General features: G+C 38.1%; 1 long non-coding RNA gene across 4 annotated transcripts; it reads left to right on the plus strand.

Annotated features, from left to right (window-relative positions):
* Positions 1-6206: 6206 nt before the first annotated feature.
* LOC113595583 (uncharacterized) lies at positions 6207-19693 on the plus strand. Of its 4 annotated transcripts, XR_008296935.1 has the most exons (5): positions 6207-6793; positions 11580-11778; positions 13498-13655; positions 14182-14259; positions 16744-19693. It is a non-coding gene; the product is annotated as an uncharacterized LOC113595583 (long non-coding RNA). The 4 variants fall into 4 exon arrangements; XR_008296936.1 differs by lacking the exon at positions 14182-14259; XR_008296933.1 differs by lacking the exons at positions 13498-13655; positions 14182-14259 and having other exon boundaries at positions 6226-6793; positions 16744-17130; positions 19501-19693.
* Positions 19694-19951: the final 258 nt, after the last annotated feature.

Genomic DNA, 19951 nt, shown 5'->3' on the forward strand with positions numbered 1-19951 from the left:
ATTTTTTGTTTTATTTTAGAGAAAAAGAGAGACAGAAAGCATGAGACGTGGAGAGAGGTGGGGGGGGTGGATAGAGAAAGAGAATCTTAAGCAGGGTCCACACTCAGCACGGAGCCTGACAACGGGCTCAATCCCACAACTCTGGGATCATAATCAAAACCAAGAGTTGGAGTTCAATCGACTGAGCTACCCAGGTGCCCCTCAAATTTCTATAAAAATTCATGAAGTGAGTCATATTTTTTTTTCTCTGAGTAAATCCTAATCATCTGCAATAACCTGAGCTTCTCTGAAAGCAGTGCCTTGAAACCTGAAGATGTCAACACAGAGCATAAAGACATAGAAACCAGGAATGGAACAAATCTCAAAGAATGAAGAAAAGAATGCAGTCAGAAGGTAAAATGGAAGAGCTACCTCTGAAAGAAGGATTGTACACCTCCCCTCTAATGAACTGCCTCTCATGATTCTTGAGGACAGGGAACCTGAAAAGCTGTTACACCAGGGGCCCTGTTCACCTCTGAAGATGCCCCCTAAACCATGGGAGTCTAATCTGTTGCAGTCTCCATGTGTTCTGTAAACCCTGAATTGCCACCTATTTGCCGTTACTTAGATATTTAAATTTCTCACCACTTAATAGTTTCTGTGTATGTTTTGTATTAATAAAGTAATTCTTTAACAGAAAAAAAGATCTGTAGGCTGAAAACTATAGAAACCTTATGAAGAAAATTGAAGAAGACACGTAAAAAATGGGAAAACATTCCATGTTCATGGATTTGAAGAACAAATATTGTTAAAATGTCGATACTACCCAAAGAAATCTACACGTTCAATGTAATCCCTACCAAAATACCACCAGTATTCTTTGCAGAGCTAGAACAAATAATCCTAAAATTTGTATGGAACCACAAAAGAGCCTGAATATCCAAAGTAATGCTGAGAAAGAAAACCAAAACTGGAGGCATCACAATCTCAGACGTTAACTTGTATCACAAAGCTGTAATCATCAAGACAGTATGGTAATGGCACAAAAACAGGCACATAGATCAATGGAATAGAATAGAGAACCCAGAAATGGACCCACAAATATATGGCTAACTGCTCTTTGACAAAGCAGGTAAGAGTGACCAGTGGAAAAAAGACAGTCTCTTTAACAAATGGGGCTAGGAGAACAGAACAGCAACATGCAGAAGAATGAAACTGGACCACTTTCTTACACCATACACAAAAATTAATTCAAAATGGATGAAAGACCTAAATGTGAGACAACATAGGATCAGAATTCTATAAGAGAAAATAGGCAGCAACCTCTTTGACCTTGGCTGTAACAACTTCTTATTTGACATGTCTCTGAAAGCAAGGTAAATAAAAGCCGAAATGAACTATTGGGGCCGCATGAAGATAAAAAGCTTCTGCACAGCAAAAAAAAACCAAAAAAAAAAACCAAAAAAAAAAAAAAACAGTCAATAAAACTAGAAGGCAACTGATGGAATGGGAGAAAATATTTGCAAATGACATGTTGCATAAAGGGTTAGTATCAAGAATCTATAAAGAACCACCAAACTCAACACCTTAAAAACAAATAATCCAGTGAAGAAATGAGCAGAAGACATGAATAGACAGTTTTCCAAAGAAGACATCCAGATGGCCAACAGACACATGAAACAATGCTCAGCCTCACTCATTATTAGGGAGATACAAATCAAAAGCACACTGAGATACCACCTCACGAAGGTCAGAGTGGCTAAAATTAACAACTCAGGAAAAAACAGATGTTGGAGAGAATGCGGAGAAAGGGGAATCCTTTACACTGTGGGTGGGAATGCAAACTGGTGCAACTACTCTGGAAAATGGTGTGGAGGTTCCTCCAAAAATTAAGAATAGAATGGCCCTAGGACCCAGCAATTGCAATACTAAGAATTTATCGAAGGATACAGCAGTGCTGATTCAAAGGGGGCACATGCACCTCAATGTTTATGGCAGCACTATCAACAATAGCCAAATTATGGAAAGGGCCCAAATGTCCATCAAATGATTTATGGATTAAGAAGATGTACTATATGTGTGTGCGTGTGTATATATATATATATATATATATGTATATATATATATATATATATATACACACACACATATATACATATATATACATATATATATATACACACACGTGTATGCACACACACACATATATACACACATATATACAATGGAATACTACTCGGTGATGAAAAAGAATGAAGTCTTGCCATTTGCAACAATGTGGATGGAACTGGAAGGTATTAGGCTAAGTGAAATAAGTGAGAGAAAAGCAAATCTATGATTTCACTCATATGTGCAATTTGAGAAACTTAACGGATGACCCTAGGGGAAGGGTAGGAAAAATAAGATAAAATCAGAGAGACAAACCATAAGAGGCTCTTAAATACAGAGCACAAACTGAGGGTTGTTGGCGGGTGGGCATGAAGGAGGGCACTTGTTGGAATGAGCACTGGGTGTTACATGTAAGTGATGAACCACTGGAATCTACTCCTGAAGCCAAGACTGCAGTGTATGTTAGCTAATTTGAGAATAAACAGATTCCACAGAGGAGTTTGTTCAATGTCCTGTCAACCCAGTGGTAGTGTTCTGGGCTGGAACACTGGATTGGAAACCTTTAGAAGTGTCTGCCGCTTATCAACTTATTCCAATATATGTTCTGCCATAAGGGGCGTTTCTTCTCTACGTGAGCACAACATTAGCTTTCTCAGTAAAAGGTGCAGAAAAGACATTGAAGGGGGAAAGAACTGCTCTTCTCCCCTTGAGCCCTTGTCCTAGCCTGGTGACACCTTTCCCGCAGCCTTCTCTACATGGAAACCAGTGCCCTGAAGGCTTCTTCTGCACTGCTATATCTGTTCACACTAAACAGCCTGTTTCCTTTCCAGCCCCACACTGTCTCCACCCCCCACATCATCAGTTGCTGGTCACGTGAGGGCAGGTCCTGAACTCTGGAGGGCTACTTCTGCATCACTCAGCAACTTGTAGTCTAGCTCCAGCCTGGACAAATCTACAGATTTCCCTAAACCGCTGGGTTCAACACACCTTCCCTAACAAGCATTGGGCAGTGGCATCTTTTCCAGGTTTGTGCAATCTAGATAGTCCCTCAGCCCTAGAATGCCATGGAGTTTTATATCCTGTAACTACTTTTCATCACTGGTGTTTAATAATTCTTTATGTTAACCTTGTGTTCTATCCACTGTGTGGTTTCTGTCTCTCAGTCGGACCAAGATTGATGCAAAGACTGAGTAGAATTTTTTAAGGAAAACAACAGTTGCTGATTACAGCTTCTAGCAGGGCAAGGCCACAAGGACTTATGCTCTTGGTGATTTGCAGCAACCTATATCAGGCCCCTAATTCATTTTTACCCTTTTGCTATTGGGTTTTAGCCATCGCAGCTCAGCAGGACTTTGAAATTTTAGGGCACATGTGATTTTTGGCCTTGGCAGTTCACTGCACTTTATAGCGGCTTTGTCCAAATGTGAGCGGCTATTTTTACACAGGTGGGGGTATGGAGCTGTGGGTCCCTTAGCCAAATAGCAGTGACCCTAAAGCACAGCTGCTGTAGTTTGACCTTCAACCACACAAGTGCAACCCGCTTTCATATTGCAGATGAAATTGAGGCGGAATATTGCCTAGAGCTTTTTAGACGTCGATGAGTACAGCAACATTTTATATCTTTAAAAATGCAGTGCTTTGGGCTTTGCATTCAGTACAAATTGTTCTTAGGTTGTACCCTTAACTTGTTATAACCTAGACCCGGGTAAGTATTTAAACTAGCTACATTCAGAGTCAAGGAACAAATGAAGAGGGGCTTACCCTGAACTCATGCTGTTTAGATATGACAATGGTCGATGACGGCACCATGGATAATATTCAGGGAACAGAATCTGTCCTTGGATTCCTGCTTTCAGCAATGGGCGTTGACATATTTTCTCCCTGTCTTTAGTGTAGGGCCAATGTTGTGGTAATTTTTAGCTCTAAAAAATAAGATGTGAATCTCCTTAAGAGATGTGGTATTAAATATATTTCGTAAAGTATTTTCCTTTCTTAGTGCGGTTTATTTTTATTTCCAAATTTGAACTGAGGTTTCTTTTCTTTTTGTTTTTAATGTTCATTTATTTTTGAGAGACAGGGTGAGCAGGGAAGGGGCAGAGAGGAGAGGGGGACAGAGGATCCAAAGCAGGCTCTGCACTGACAGCTGTGATCCAGATGCGGGGCTCAAACTCATACACCGAACCGTGAGACCGTGACCTGAACCGAAGTCAGATGCTTAACCGGATGAGCCACGCAGGTGGCTCCCCATAATGATGATTTTCTATTCTTCCTATTCCTCTATATTACTTGGAATATTTCTATAAGAATATTATCCCCCGCCTTCCATTTATTCATTTATTTAATCATTTACTTAAATTAACCTGAACTCAAGGATGCTTTTTTATTCAACACAACACTATCATGATTTCTTTTATTGTATAAATCGCCCACCTTTGATCGTTGGGAGGTCTTTCACATTGGCTCCTTTTGACCAGACCCCATCTTCTATTTATTACCTTTGAAGACTTTCATTATTATCTGGCACAACAAGACAATCTGCCCCATCTTGTGATTTTCCTGACCTGCAGGGAACCATCAGATGCCCCAGAATCAATCATGTATGAAAGGAGATCCGATTTCTTTTGTGGGAAATCAGTATTTTGAGAATAAATGTGGACACTGGTGGGGCTCATTGCTTCTGGAGTGTCACCATTTCTAGGCCCTGTCGGTGGACAGAGGTAGCAGTACTTGGATTTACATGTTCGATGGAATATGTACTAAGTCATGTATATACACATGGCTGATTATCTTACGCATCTGTCTGCCTGTCTATATATCAGCATTTGTCAACACCTATCTATCTATATCTACCTACCTACCTTCAAAATGTATTTATCTATACATGTACCATACCTCCATCTCTATTAAAATAAATGTGCGTTAATATTAACACCTTCTCCTCTAATCTAGCACCACAGGGTTTATTCTAACTTTGCCTCTTGCTTATTGAAAACCTCTTTCCTTGACAGTGAGAGACCTGGCTCCCATTAACTGCAGTGTATTTACTTATTTGTTCAATCTTAGTATTGTAGTGTCCCATAGAAAGTAGTTTTCAGAATTGCTAACCTGTACCTTGGAGAGAAACACATTTACCAACTAGAGTAAGGTGTTTACACACAGCTCTTCCCATCTTTAGGCTTACCATGTTTAGCTAAAACACTGTTTTTCCAAGTTACAAAGGGTCAGCTCCTTCTCTCCCCACTATAGCCGGTGAAATTGTGCTGAACACTTGTAATGCAGTTAGGCTCCTTTGACACAGTCCGCATTCCATTCTCGGACTCCCCCCTTCTGGTTGATGTTTGAAGTTGCCTACGGTAGAGTTCATTCTTTGGGGTATGCAGTTCTAAGGATTTTGACAAATGCACGAGATCACGTATAGACCAACCTGGTACCATACAGAACAACCCCTTCAAAGTAAAAATTCCCAACGGATATATTTTGGAGAAACTATATACCGAATCTTGTGAGAAACAGCCAGGCCAACTGTGAAGGAAACCCTTCCTCCACCCAAGCAATAAAGATGTGTTTAGCTGAGAATGAGATTAAGGAATTGAGGAGGACTTAATAACATCTTTATGACCCGTACGGACGGGTCATTTTGTATTGAACTTAATTCTCTTTTCATTTTATATATTTGAACTTCAACCTAACTTAAAGGACATCTATTTTTTTAATTTTTATGTTTTCTTTAAAAATTGATAACAAGAAAGTTTATATTTAAATTGGGCGAGTCCTATGTTGTTAGCATTTTCACTGAGGTACCTTTATATTATCGTGCAATCTCAATCCTGAATTGCTAATGTCAGACAATATGTCTAAACATAATTTGGGATGGGAAATAGAAAGCAGTGAATATTCAGGCTTGAATACAACAGTCTTGGAGGTTCATTTGGGCCCTACACTGCTCATGAGCATTGCAAAATAGACCTGAACAAAATGGTATTTGGATTTCAGGTTTTGAGATTCTTTATAGTTACATTTTAATCTCTTTTCTCCCTTGTGCTGGTAAATTTTATGTGTCAACTTGACAAGCCTTGGAGTGCTCAGACTAAACATTATTTCTGGGTGTGTCTGAGAGCATTTCTGGATAAGATTATATTTGAATTGGTTGATTGCTCCCCTAGTGTGGGTGGCTGTCTTCCAATCCAAGGTCCTAAATAGCACAAAAAGCAGAGGAAGGTAGAATGTACCCCTTTTATTCCTGTCTCATACTGTTTGAGCTGAAGCATCTCACCCTATCTTTTCTGTCCTCAGTTTGGGATTTACACATCAGCTTTCCTGCTCCTCAGGTCTTTGGGATCAGACTAAATTATACCACCAGCTTTCCTGGGCCACGAGCTTGCCGAAAACACTCTGTGGGACTTCTTAGCCTACGTAATCACATGAATGGAACCCACTTCTCATAAGTCCCTCCCTCCTTCTCTCTCTCTCTCTCCCTTTCTCTCTCTCTCTCCCTTTTAGATATGTTTATACAGACAACTCTAATACATCTCTCTCATTCTTTCATCCTTTTCTCCCACTGCAGGAGGCAGGAAGCTTTTGTTGAGGAAGACTTGGGAAGACATACCCTTGCCCCTCTTGTTCTCCCGCATTAGTCGACATTTGGATTCACCAAACTTGAGCCCTGGATTGAAGGCCTTCCATTTTCAGCGCTCTCTATAATAAGGTGGGTAAGTGGGCCTAATTCTAGGTTTCCGTTTTGAGAATTATCTGTGGCTACAGACCTAAACCACGATTACAGCAACTCTAACAGTAATGGAGCTCACTTTTTAGTCGCCATCTTCTTGACTCATTTGTTTTTGTTTTTGCTTTGTTTGTTTTCATTTCGTTTTAAACTCTGGCAGGAAAACAAGGGTATCCAACGTACAGTGTGGGTAAAGTTGTAGGTAAGGATGAAGGAAAGTAGTGTTCGTTAAAATCCTATTCTGAATCAAGCTCTGTGCTGCACAGTTTATATGAGCGCCATCTATTGGGTCCTCGGGAACACTAGGTTTACTCTCTGGTATATTAGTTTTGATCCCCCCCTTCCCCATGCAAGCCCTGGGAAAAAACTTAGCTGTAGTAGTTGATACAACAGGTGATCCCAGGAAGCACTCAGGAAACAGGAGAAAAACAAGGATGGTTGGAAAGTGGGTCAGTCATGCAGCACGGAGCGTTATCTCCATGGGCACTTGGTGTTGAACCCTACTGAGAGGCCACTTGAGGAGCCTCAACAGTAAGTGAAGTTATTCACTTACCAATAACTATCTCTCATTGTTTGAGATCTGTTCCTGGTGCATTAACTTTTGGGCCACTTTCAGCCTGCCCTGCAGAGAGGCTGAGCAGCTTTGCAAGTCAGAGAAAGTTCTTTGAGAAACACAGAGGCATATGCATCAACTTCTGAGATGACTCTTCGGGTCATTCAAGGGAATATGGACAGGTCATTAACTGAGGCTGCTATACTTCTATTGCATTTCATTGATAAGGAAATTGACCCCAAAATGTTTCAGTAACTTGTCTGAAATCACAGCGTTTATTAGACCTTATTTAAACTTTGGTCGGATTAAGATATCCACTACCCAAATCCCACCCCCACCTACTGCTTTTGGCTGGGTGTGAGCTCTTTCCTTAACTCCTTCTTACCTCTTGCTGCTGGGCCTGGGAGAGAAAAGGTGTGGCTGTATCTTCTGGTGAGGAGAACAGTCAAACATTATACAGCAAGATGAAATCAAAGAGTGATGGGAAACTGAATGTAACTTTTTCTGGAGATTGCTACCATACAAAAAAATCAGCCCAGCCTGCACCAGGTAAATACCTAGAAAATCTTAATTGAGCTCTGATGATTTCTCCTCACTCAGCTAACGTGGAGGGATGTTAGTGGAGACAACTGTGACATCAATGGCCTGACAGATCCACACGGTTTTTGTGAAATCTGAGCATACTCCTTTGTATGCCGGCCGGGGGCTGGATGAAGGGAGGAGCAGACTCTAGCCGTGGCCACTTGACAAAGCCAGAGCAGTGAGAAAAATGTACATTCTAGCTGGTCTGTAGTGCTTAATTTGAAACGTGAGAAGTTCTAGTGAAAAGAGCTCCTATCTTAAGGTACTAAGCCTTACGCACTGTCCTGCTTTCACTGATAGATTTTCAAGGGTTGTGTGAAGTTACAGTGAAAAAAAATACCACCTTGCATATATTTCTTGTGACATGTCTCCTAAAACATCATTCTTCTCAAGATTGATACCTGAAGATCCGTGGGTATATAGTAATTGTCTTTCGTTTGCTACAGCCATCTGACGACCTGCAGAATGTAATTGGAGTTGTCTAGAATGGATTGGGGGCTGTCTAGACTGAATAGGACTCATCAGAAAAGGTCATAGGGAGATTCTAGTTTGAACAAGTCAGTGAATCTCACTGGGGATCGTTGCCATATTAGAGCCTACTAGTCTCGACAAGGATATTTTTTTAACAAAGAGTTATATATATAATATATGTAATACATATATATATATATATAATCATACATATAGCTGTAATCTTCACATATATAATGTATATACATAAAATCTTTCATATTAGAAAATAATATATATTTTTTTATAATCCCAGCACCAGAATGTTCAGAAGTCTTATAATACATTTTTTCACTCAATTATGTATGACTGTTTTCTTCCTTAATTTTATATTAGACACCTTTATATGCTCTTACATTATTTGTGGACGACAACCAACACCATGCTTTTTAGTAGGAGAAGTTCTGCTTTCTGCTAATAGCAAAATTTATATATTAGGATATCCATGTGTGGCTTTTAAATCGTTCTGCATTTCATTGCATTTGCTTTTTCTTTTCTTTTTCTTCCTTCCTTCCTTCCTTCCTTTATTTATTTATTTATTTATTTATGGATAGTTGGATGCAGAACAGGCCTTAATTATACCCTGAAGGTCAGACTCACATACATATCTCGTGACTGAACATTTAGCCATTTGCTAACTTTAGGATTAATCAGATCATAGGCACAGAGGTATTAATTTAGAGGACAGCTAGGGGACACATGGTTCAGAGGTGGCACTAAGTTCCAGAGGTGCATACCATGCTTAAGAAAGCTTCTGCTGGGGTTCCTGGGTGGCTCAGTGGGTGAAGCATCTGACTTTGCCTCAGATCACTATCTCATGGTTCGTGGGTTTGAGCCCCGCGTCGCGCTCTGTGCTGACAGCTCAGAGCCTGGAGCCTGCTTCAGATTCTGTGTCTCCCTCTCTCTCTACCCCTCTCCTGCCTACACTTTGTCTCTCTCTCAAAAATAAATAAGCATCGGGGCACCTGGGTGACTCAGTGAATTAAGCGTCTGACTTCGGTTCAGGTCATGATCTCACATTTCGTGAGTTTGAGTCCCATGTTGGACTCTGTGCTGACAGTGCAGGGCCTTGAGCCTGCTTGGGATTCTGTGTCCCTCTCTCTCTGCCCTTCCCCTTCTCACACTCTGTCTCTCTCTCTCTCTTTCCCTCTCTTTCTCTCTCTCAAAAATGAATAAACATTAAAAAAAAAGAAACTTCTGCTGACTTTCTCAGTCATCTTATTTATGCCATGCTGAACGCAAATATTGCAGATCTAAGAACTTTACCTCTTATTATTACTTTTTGCCATGTTCTTGCATGGTCCAAGTGTATATAATGACTCCTTTTTTTAAAATTTTTTTTTACATTTATTTATTTTTGAGAGACAGAGAGAGACAGAGCACGAGTAGGGGAGGGGCTGAGAGTGGGGGAGATGCAGAATCTGAAGCAGGCTCCAGGCTCTGAGCTGTCAGCACAGAGCCCGACGCGGGGCTTGACCTCACAGACCGTGAGATCATGACCTGAGCCAAAGTCGGTTGCTTCACCGACTGAGCCACCCAGGTGCCCCTATAATGACTTCTTAAATAGCAGACTAATCTACACACAGCATGTACTTATAGGCAGGTGTAGCCCACAGATGGCCACATGAGGAAAACGGTGCTGGTATCCTTTTCCTGTGGTGTCTTCTGCATTTAAGCTACAGGCCTGTCAGACATCGCCTAGACGAGAACTTCCACTTGTCCTTCATTCTCTTTTCCTATGATTTGAATCCACTATGTTGTGGCTTTATTCCACCTGCTCTTCATGTCATACGTCCAACTATTTCTCTCTAGTTACTAGCGTGTAGGAGACAACAGTACCTGTGAACTTCACACGCACAAAATAAAATTTTAATTTGCTTTTGCCTTCTCCTTCCTTTCTTCCACGATGTTCACTTAAAAAGTATAATTTAGCTTTTAAATCTATATTGCAATGTTACGGTCACATATTAGTTTATGAATATTCGGTTATTTGTGACTTTTACACTGTTACGAAAGTGTGTTACATATTTGCTTGGATTGAACCCCATTCTGTTACCTGATGTGTTTCCTGACTGATTACATCTCTAGTTGTGAGTTCCAGTTGGCTCATCAGGCAGCTAGTTCAGATACAGAAATATGTGGGTATGTGAGCCGACTTCTTTTCTAAGAGCATTAGATATATAGTTTTTTTCTCTTACGTTTCTCATTCCTAGAGTACATAGAATTATTTACTAATAAGATGCTCTACACAAACTGTATATGTTTCATTATATTTAATCATCTAGGGTTTTAAAATAAAAATCTGAAAGTCTTCTTCAGATTAAGATTAATCTTCTTCTTAAGATTAAGAAACCTTAACTCTTCTGATTTTAAACCGTATTTGTTGATTTATGCCTGAGTACGTCTGGAACCTCTCTTTGGGGTAAGTTTGAAATTTCGTAGGTTTGGGTTTTACTCACTACTGGTGGAGCTATTAGGTGAGTTAATTTGAAAATATAGAGCCTTCAGAGAAGAATACCTGTTTCTCCTATTTATCTTGCTACTTCTACTCTTTCTAATAATCCATTCTTTACTCCGATAATTTCTTTCTTACATGAGGAAGAGATTCATTACTTATCTTCAAAACTTTATGTTCTTCTTGCACAGTTTGAATTTTATTTATTACAGAGAGGATACTTTTTATTTCACAGATTTCCTTTATATAGAAGTTTATCTGCTTTTTTTTTTTTTGCCTTATTTCTATGTTTTAAGTTGGACATGGTATTTTTGATCCCGTGGATGATATTTTAGTCTCAGAATATTCCCTTTTTACCAGTTCACGGGGGCCTTTTTGTATGTTTATTTTTTCTGCTTGTTTATGTCTAGGAAGAAAATAGAATTTTGCCCTGATTTTATTCTTAGTATGTTTGCCTTTATTGCTGACAAGCTCTGCTTTTGTCCTTGTTTTTGTTTTTGTGTTAAGGCATGACAATCTGTGCCACCAAACTCTCCGTTCTTTGAGAGAAGAGAATCAGTCTCTCTTAGTCACTTTGCATCCCCGGGCCCTATAACGATACATGGCAAGCGTATCATTCTTTTTTTTTGTTTTAATTTTTTTTAACGTTTTATTTATTTTTGAGACAGGGAGAGACAGAGCATGAATGGGGGAGGGTCAGAGAGAGGGAGACACAGAATATGAAACAGGCTCCAGGCTCGGAGCTGTCAGCACAGAGCCCGACGCCGGGCTCGAACTCACGGACCGCGAGATCATGACCTGAGCCGACCCCAGACGTTCAACCGACTCAGCCACCCAGGCGCCCCAAGCGTATCATTCCTAATAAAGGTTAGTTTATGAAAAGCACAAAATCAGCACCTCCATGAGGTCATTGGCCAATGGGATTTACAGCACACTGGTGGGTACGGACTGTGTTCATACCAAGTGGTCCACATAAAGCGATAGCTCAGGTTCAGAACGCTTATGTGGGATGTCTCACGTATCCAGCAAAGGGCCTTGAGCAGTAAGAAACATCAAGACTGATTTCTGAACAATGACAAAATCTTCAACTCTACTGCTCACCATTTTCTCCTCTAGGATTTGGTGCCGTTCTACAGAAACATGTATAGTTTTAAGTTTCAACGTTTAAAAGGCACAAGTTATTTTCAGAAAATGCCAAATCCTAATATTTGAAATAGACTTTCAGAGGCACATTAGATACTAATGGAGCCATCTAGAAACATAAAATTTTACTACTCAAAACGGTTGATTAAAAACAACAACAACAACAACAACAACAACAACATTAGGGATGAATGAGACTATACAATTTTCGTTCAAAATAACATAGCTGTCTATAAATGATATGGCAAAAACTAAGGGTGTATTTCCAGGTTTTATGAGATTTATAAATCAGATTTATGAAAATGTTATTACTTCCAGCATATCTTTAATCTTAATATATTTTTCTCCCTGAATAGTCTGATAAAACTGCAAAAGTAATATGTCCCTGAAAGAGCAAATATTTGAGGGAATTATTAATATTAAATAAAACACATTTCCCAAGTGTGTCATCAAGACATGTAATCTAGAGAATAACATTAGATTTAATATTCTCCATCCCAGGCTCTGCAGGCATTATTGATCATATCTACAGCTCTATGTGGGATTTTATATTAGTGAACTTGAATGGATGATGGACTGTGTGTTTCATGTTGCATCTGATATTGTAGTGATTTTATTAGAACTTGACGAAATATATTCTATAGTCAATTCAGTTGATTAATGCCTTTTCCTCGTGAAGTTACATGGATTTGGATTCAATTGCTTTGGAACAATTCTCCATTTTATTGTGTACCATGGCCTGCCAATCCAAACTATCCATCAGATATATGCAATGGGTTTTGTAGAAATTTAGAAACAATGTTTTAGGTGAGTTACCAGGAGTCATATTATCTGGGCTACTTGTCTTGTGGTCTTCTAAAATATAGTAAGTGAATTCACTGCATTCCAGTGAATCCGTGATTCATGATGTTGAAATTCCATTAAATAAAACGATATAAACCTCTGTCAGTCGATGAGCTTTTCAATTAAAAGTTGAAAAGATTGGCAGGTAACCATTTTTATAGTGACCTGGCGAATATATTCTCTCCTTGGAAATACAACGCAGAGAGACAATCAGTCCTGAGCTTGCTAAAAAGACTATTTTTACGTGGTTTAAAGATGTATAACATCATATTAACAAAATCAGATATCATGGTATACTCAACATGGATATTGAAGGAGAGGGAATATTGGTGTCTGATTTTCAAGAGCAACATCTTCCCAAGAAGTGTTTTTCTGAGTTGCGTCTATTTCAATTGTTCTTTGTTTTCCAAGCTGACAATATTCTCTCCTCTAACTGGCATATTACTCCTCTACCTTGTCAGTTAGATTATACACTGGTTTTGCTCTGGCCTGTAAACTACTCTGTCTTCGTAAGCTAAATGTAAATATTTATGATTCAATTATTTGCATGTTCTGTCATTCAATTATCAGAAGGAAATCTTATTTTTTTTTATTTCCAAGTTTTCAGGGATATATGTGTTTATGAAACCATGTGAACAGCAGTCAGAGAATATAATATCACCTCCAGGATACACCCGTCAATATAACTGCAGATGTTAATATTTCTCAACGTTCAGATTTGTTCAGTAAAATTATCATCACATATTATTACATCCTATGTGAGTTTTCTCATGCTAACACTATGGATGGATTTTATTCATCTACTCAATTTTCATATACTTGTTGTACCTTGGAATTTGTATGACACAAAAGTAATTGAAAAGTAATAATGAATCAATGCATATTAAATATCTTCCTTTAAAATTTTTGTTTTTGGTTATGTATTTGAATTTCAACTTTTATAATTTTATTCTCTGAAAATATCAGTAAAGATTAGGAGTGAAAACAAAAACACAAGGGGAAGTCCAAATCCTCACCATCTGATAATTTCCTTTTCCCTAAATTCAAACACTGTTTTCCACAACAAATTCCGTTTGAACATTTTCCAGCGTCCTCCTAATTTATGGACTGATGTTATGGACAGTTGACAATATTCAGTCATTATTGTGCAAATCTGATAAAGATTTACTTTTTATAAACAGCTGTTTTTCTAAATTAAAACTTCAATTGTCTATTGGATTTACATCAAAGTTCTGACATTTTGGTAGTCCACATTGTTAAAACTTACTTCTTTATCATATTTAGGGATCATTCCAAGTTCTCTTTCCCCAGTGAAACCTTGTGTTTCAAAGAGTGCCACGTTCCTCTTCTCTAATCTTCAGTGTAAGTGTTTCCAACATGGTGTCACAGGTCCTTAACATCCTAAAATCTTCTCTTATCCAACTGTGTGTCCTCTAAGTTTCCCCAATATCATAATTCAACACACATGATTCAACTATTAAGTTTCCCTGTGAATGTCCATGTTGTGTCACTTGTACATTGCATGACCTTTGGAGGTGTTCTGGGGAGTGGAGGGGAAGTTCTATTTGCTCTTACCTTCTCCACCCCAATTTTTTTTCTACTACTTGGAGCTACCTGAAACTAACAATATGCTAAGTCTATAAAAATAGGAAAACCATATCAAGAGTGGCAACATAGCAATAATCTGTTTCTATCAGCCTCTCATCTAATACCTATCATTTTCTATCTTCATGTGTGTGTATGTGTGTTTGTGTGCACGTGTGTGTGTGTGTGTGTGTGTGTGTGTATAGAAAGAGAGAGATGGGAGTTTTAGTGCCTCTCAAATATTAATTAAATTGAGTGAATCTTAACAATTTATCAGCAAGTAGTATTTTCTGTTCGCAAATAAGGTGTCAAAAAACACATAATGGATTTAAACTTGCTGAATGTATGGGAGCCTGGGTAGTGTGGCTCAGTTTGTTGAACGACCAACATCTGTTCAGGTAATGATTTGGCAGTTAGTGGGTTTGAGCCCTGCATCGGACTCTGTGCTGACAGCTCGGAGCCTGGAGCCTGCTTCAGTTTCTGTGTCTCCTTCTCTCTCTGCCCCTCCCCCACTCACACTCTGTCTCTTTCTCTCTCAAAAATAAATAAACATTAAAAAATAAATTAAAAAAAACCTTGCTGAATGTAAAGACTGAACCTCAAATCACTGTAGCCATTGGCAATTGCCTCTTGTATCAGTTCAGACGCGAGCACTGCATGCGTTGTGCATAGCCTACTTTTATTAAAATAAAAAATTGAACACATACCAAAAATCGAACTCTAGTTTTATTCTCTGTACTTTTATTTAGAAAGTTATAAAAGCCACACAATTTTCGGGGAAAGCAGCACTACGGGGTCCATAGTGTCCTTATCTCCTTTCAGCAAGCCAACAGTGCTGAGAAGGCCCCTCGAGCCCAGGGCGAGCTCTGGACCTGTGGGTCGGGAGAGGATGCTGCATTCCCAGCCCAGGCCCAAGCTTCCTCCACCAGTGTCCACTGACTTCCATGGATTGAGAATTCCCAGGAAGAGCTATCTCCTGGGATCCTGGGACCAGAACCATGTAGCCAATGAGCAGGGTGTGTGGGATCTGAGGAACTTGGGGACTTGACTCCTGCTTCCAGCTCTTTCCCAAGTGGCAGCTGGCACTGAGGCTCATGCTCATCTATGGACAAATCCAGCCCCAAGGCCCCAATCCCCAAGAGAAGCCAGTTCAGAGGTCATGCAAGGGAGCAGGGCTGAATTATAAAAAGCAACTGGCTTATAATGAGGACCCAAATATTTATAAACAGTATAGCCCACTTTGGAGCCCAGATCCAGACCCAGATAAATAGCACTGTGCAAATGGCAGGCAGCCTGGTGCACAGAGGTAAGGGAAGGATGGACCTAGAAGCTCTAACACTAGGTGTTAGGATGGCTGTTGCAAGAGGCGACCCCTCTAGAACCCCAGACGCTATGAGGAACTCAATAACTAGGGAAATGAATAAAATGATCATGTGTTAGGCAATTCGCTTGGAACCCTTCTTACTTTTTGAGCTCAGGGAACCAACAGGCCAGACCAGTTGCAAACTAGAAGGCCAAGATGTCAGAGAGGACAGAGGGCACTGTTGGCAGGGGCAGGGTTTGTGGGACTTGTTGCATCCTCCATGTTGACATCCCCAGTGGGACCTGCACTGGGTGTCCTGGAGTCCTTCTGCTGTCCCCAGCTTATACCAGCTCCTAATCTTTATGTATTATATATATATTATGTATAATATTATATATATTATACATATATATGTATAATATTATATATGTATATATACATGTAATATATATAAATTAAATATAAATTATATAGTTTATATATAAGTTAAATATATATTTATATATTTATATATATTTATATATAAATAAACTTATTTAATATTTATTATTAATTTTTTAAAAATATAAATATTTATGTAGAAATAAATATATATTGAATTTATATATAAATATATTATACATGAAAATTATATATAAATCATATATATAAATATATTTACATATAAATATATATTATATACATAAATATTTACATATATTTATATGTAAATAAATATAAATATATTTATTTATTTACATATAAATATATATTAAATTTATAAGTAAATAAATATAAATATAAATCTATTTTTATATATTATATATTATTCTATTGTATATATTATATTATGTATATATTTTTTTCAGGATACTCATACATTTTCAGGATACTTTACATATACTATATATAAATTTATATATACTGTATATAAATATATTTTATTTATATGTAAATAAATATAAATCTATTTTTTTCAGGGTAATTATACATTTTCAGGATACTTTGGGATTCCAGACAGTGGACCCAAGCATAGAAACAAGCATATAAGATCCAGCAATACATGGAAATTGGAACAAGCAAATAGATTATACTGACAAGTGGCTGAGTCCTCTCACAACTGTATATCCTTGAGAAGTAGTTCTAGTACAGTAGGAAAATTAGTGAAAGCAATAGAGGATTCTGGAATTGAAAGAATTGATGTTATGTGCTTGTACTAAGCAGGGATCTAGTCTTCCGATATATGAACATGGATTATTGAAGTACCATGCGATGCTTTGCCCTAAAAAACCAGAGAAGAATGGGCCCCAAGAACTGGTCAGAGTAAGCAGCAAGAATATGGAGGAACGTGGAGCTCTTTAACCTGAGTAAGCTCATGCTTAGCTATTAGCCCTTGGTTAACGGAGCAGGTGGGAGCATAGCATTGTAGTGTTCCCCCAACTTGCTACATGGCTTTCAGAAAATTAACTAACTAATCATGTCATAATATGAGTTCTTCATTTTTAGTATTTTTTTTAATTTTTGCAGCAGTGTTAATTTTGTAGAAAAATTGAGCATGAAGTTCCTGTATGACCCTTCTCACCTCCACAAAGTTCCCCTATTCTTAATATCTCACATTAGTGTGGTTAATTTATTATAACTGATGAACTGATGTTTATACATTATTCTTTTTTCTTTTAATTAATTTATTTTTATTATCCTTAAATTCCAGTATAATTAATATACAGTGTTATATTAATTTCAGGTGTATAATATAGTGATTCAACAATTCTGTACATTAGTCAGTGGTCATCATGGAAAGTGTACTCTTAATACCCTTCACGTATTTCTATACATTATTTTTTTAAATTTTTTAATGTTTGTTTTACTTTTGAGAGAGAGAGAGAGAGACCATGGGAGAGGGGCAGAGAGAGAGGAAGTCACAGAATCCGAAGCAGGCTCCAGGCTCTGAGTTGTCAGCGCAGAGCCTGATGTGAGGCTTGAACTCACGGACTGTGAGATCATGACCTCAGCCCAGATGCTTAACCGACTGAGCCACCCAGGCGCCCCTCTATGCATCATTTTTTAACTAAAATCCATTTCATTAAGTTTCATTCTTTGTGTTACACTGTGGGTGTCTAGAAATGCATAATGTCATGTATCTACCATTACAGTATCATATAGAACAGTTTCCCTGCCCTAAAAATCCCCAAGGTTTCATCTCTTCATCCTTCCTACTGTCCCTCCTGCCAATAGCTTTTTACTGTCTTCACAGTTAGTCTTTTCTAGAATGTCATATAATTAGAATCATACCATATGCAACCCTTTCACACTAGCTGCTTTCCCATAGCAATTCACATTTAAGGTCCTTCCATGTTTTGTCATGGCATGAGAGCTCATTTCTTTTTATCACTGAATAATATTCCATTGTATGAATACAACCCAGTTTGTTTATTCATTTACCCATCAAAGGGAATTTTAGCTGCTTCCACTTTTTTGGCAACGGCGAATATAGCAGCTATAAATATTAATAGGCATGTTTATACATAATATACAAACATATAAAATATATAAACGTATATTTTTAATTCATTTGGCTAGATACCTAGGAATGATGTGTGGGGTGATATGATAAGACTAAATTTAGAATTGTAAGAAACTGCCAAAGTGCTTTCTAAAATATCTGTACCGTTTCATATTTCTGTCAGCAGTGAATCAGAGTTCTCCTGCTCCACATTCCTTGCTGGAATTTGGTGTTGTCAGTATTTTGGCTTCTAGCCATTCCGATAGGCATGTAGTGATATTTTAGTTTAGTTTGTAATATCCTAATGACAGATGATGCTGAACATTTTTCCATACGCTTATTTTCCATCCACATATATTTGGTAAGGAATATGTTAAATCTTTTTAAAAATTTTTTTAACGTTTTATTTTATTTTTTGAGGGACAGAAACAAAGCGGGAGCAGGGGAGGGGCAGCGAGAGAGGGAGACACAGAATCTGAAGCAGGCTCCAGGCTCCGAGCTGTCAGCGTAGGGTTTGAACCCATGAACACCAGATCATAGACCTGAGCTGAAGTCGGACACTCAACGGACTGAGACACCTAGGCACCCCTGGAACATGTTAATATCTTTTGCCCACTTTTTCATGTTTGCTTTGTTTCCCTAATGTTGACCTGTAAATGTTTTTTGATTATTTTGGATAAAAATCTTTTAGATGTGTGTCTTGGAAATATTTTCTCCCTGTCCGTGGGTTCTTTTAATTCTCTTAGCAATTTCTTTCACAGAGCGGTTCCCGAACTTGTACGAAAAGCATGTAGTTTCTCTGCATTAAGTATGATTTTAGATGTAGTTTTTGTATAGATATTCTTTATCAAATTGAAGAAGGTCCCGTCCATTCCTACTTTACTGAGAGTTTTCATCATTAATGGCTGTTAACGTCTGTCAAATATTTTTTCTCCATCTATTGATATGGTCATATGGGTTTTCTCTAGTCTGTTGATATGATGAATTACATTAATTGATATTCAAATTTTGAACCAGATTTGAATATCTGGAAAAATCCAACTTGGCTGTGCTGTATAATTCTTTTTATGTGTTGTTAGTTTCAATTTGCTAATATTTTTTGAGCAATTTTAAAGCTATGTTCATAAGAAATATTGATCTATACTTTTGTTGTAATATCTCTGCATTGTTTTGGTATCAGGGCACTGTTTCCCTTTTGGAATAAGTTAAGAGTTATTTCTGTTTCCATTTTCAGGAAAATATTGTGGAGAATTGGCTTTCCTGAGTTTCTCATTTGTTTCATTGAAGATATTTATGCATAACCAATACAGTAATTAATGAGCATTGTAGCAGATGATGGACTTAGAGTTTATTACATTCTGTTTATTACATTGCAGCCAATAAACCACATCCTTTGTAATAAAAACTATTATAGTGCTGGCTTCTGATATGGCTTACACTGATAAGTAATTTCATCGCTCATCATGTTCTTCATTTTGGTGTAAAAATTTAGAGTGTTTACTCTGGAGGCAGATAGACAAGTGTCCTTTTGACCTTGGTAGTTACTAGTTACCAGTTCTATGACCAGATCAATTGTACTTAACTTCTCTAAACTTTAGTTTCATAAAAAAATGGTAATGACAGTAGTAACAGTCTCTAATGGCTGCTGTGGGAGTCAGAGTTACATGAGATGGCCTGCGTAATGG

This window comes from Acinonyx jubatus, chromosome A2, assembly GCF_027475565.1.
Source record: "Acinonyx jubatus isolate Ajub_Pintada_27869175 chromosome A2, VMU_Ajub_asm_v1.0, whole genome shotgun sequence".
Classification (NCBI taxonomy): domain Eukaryota; kingdom Metazoa; phylum Chordata; class Mammalia; order Carnivora; family Felidae; genus Acinonyx; species Acinonyx jubatus.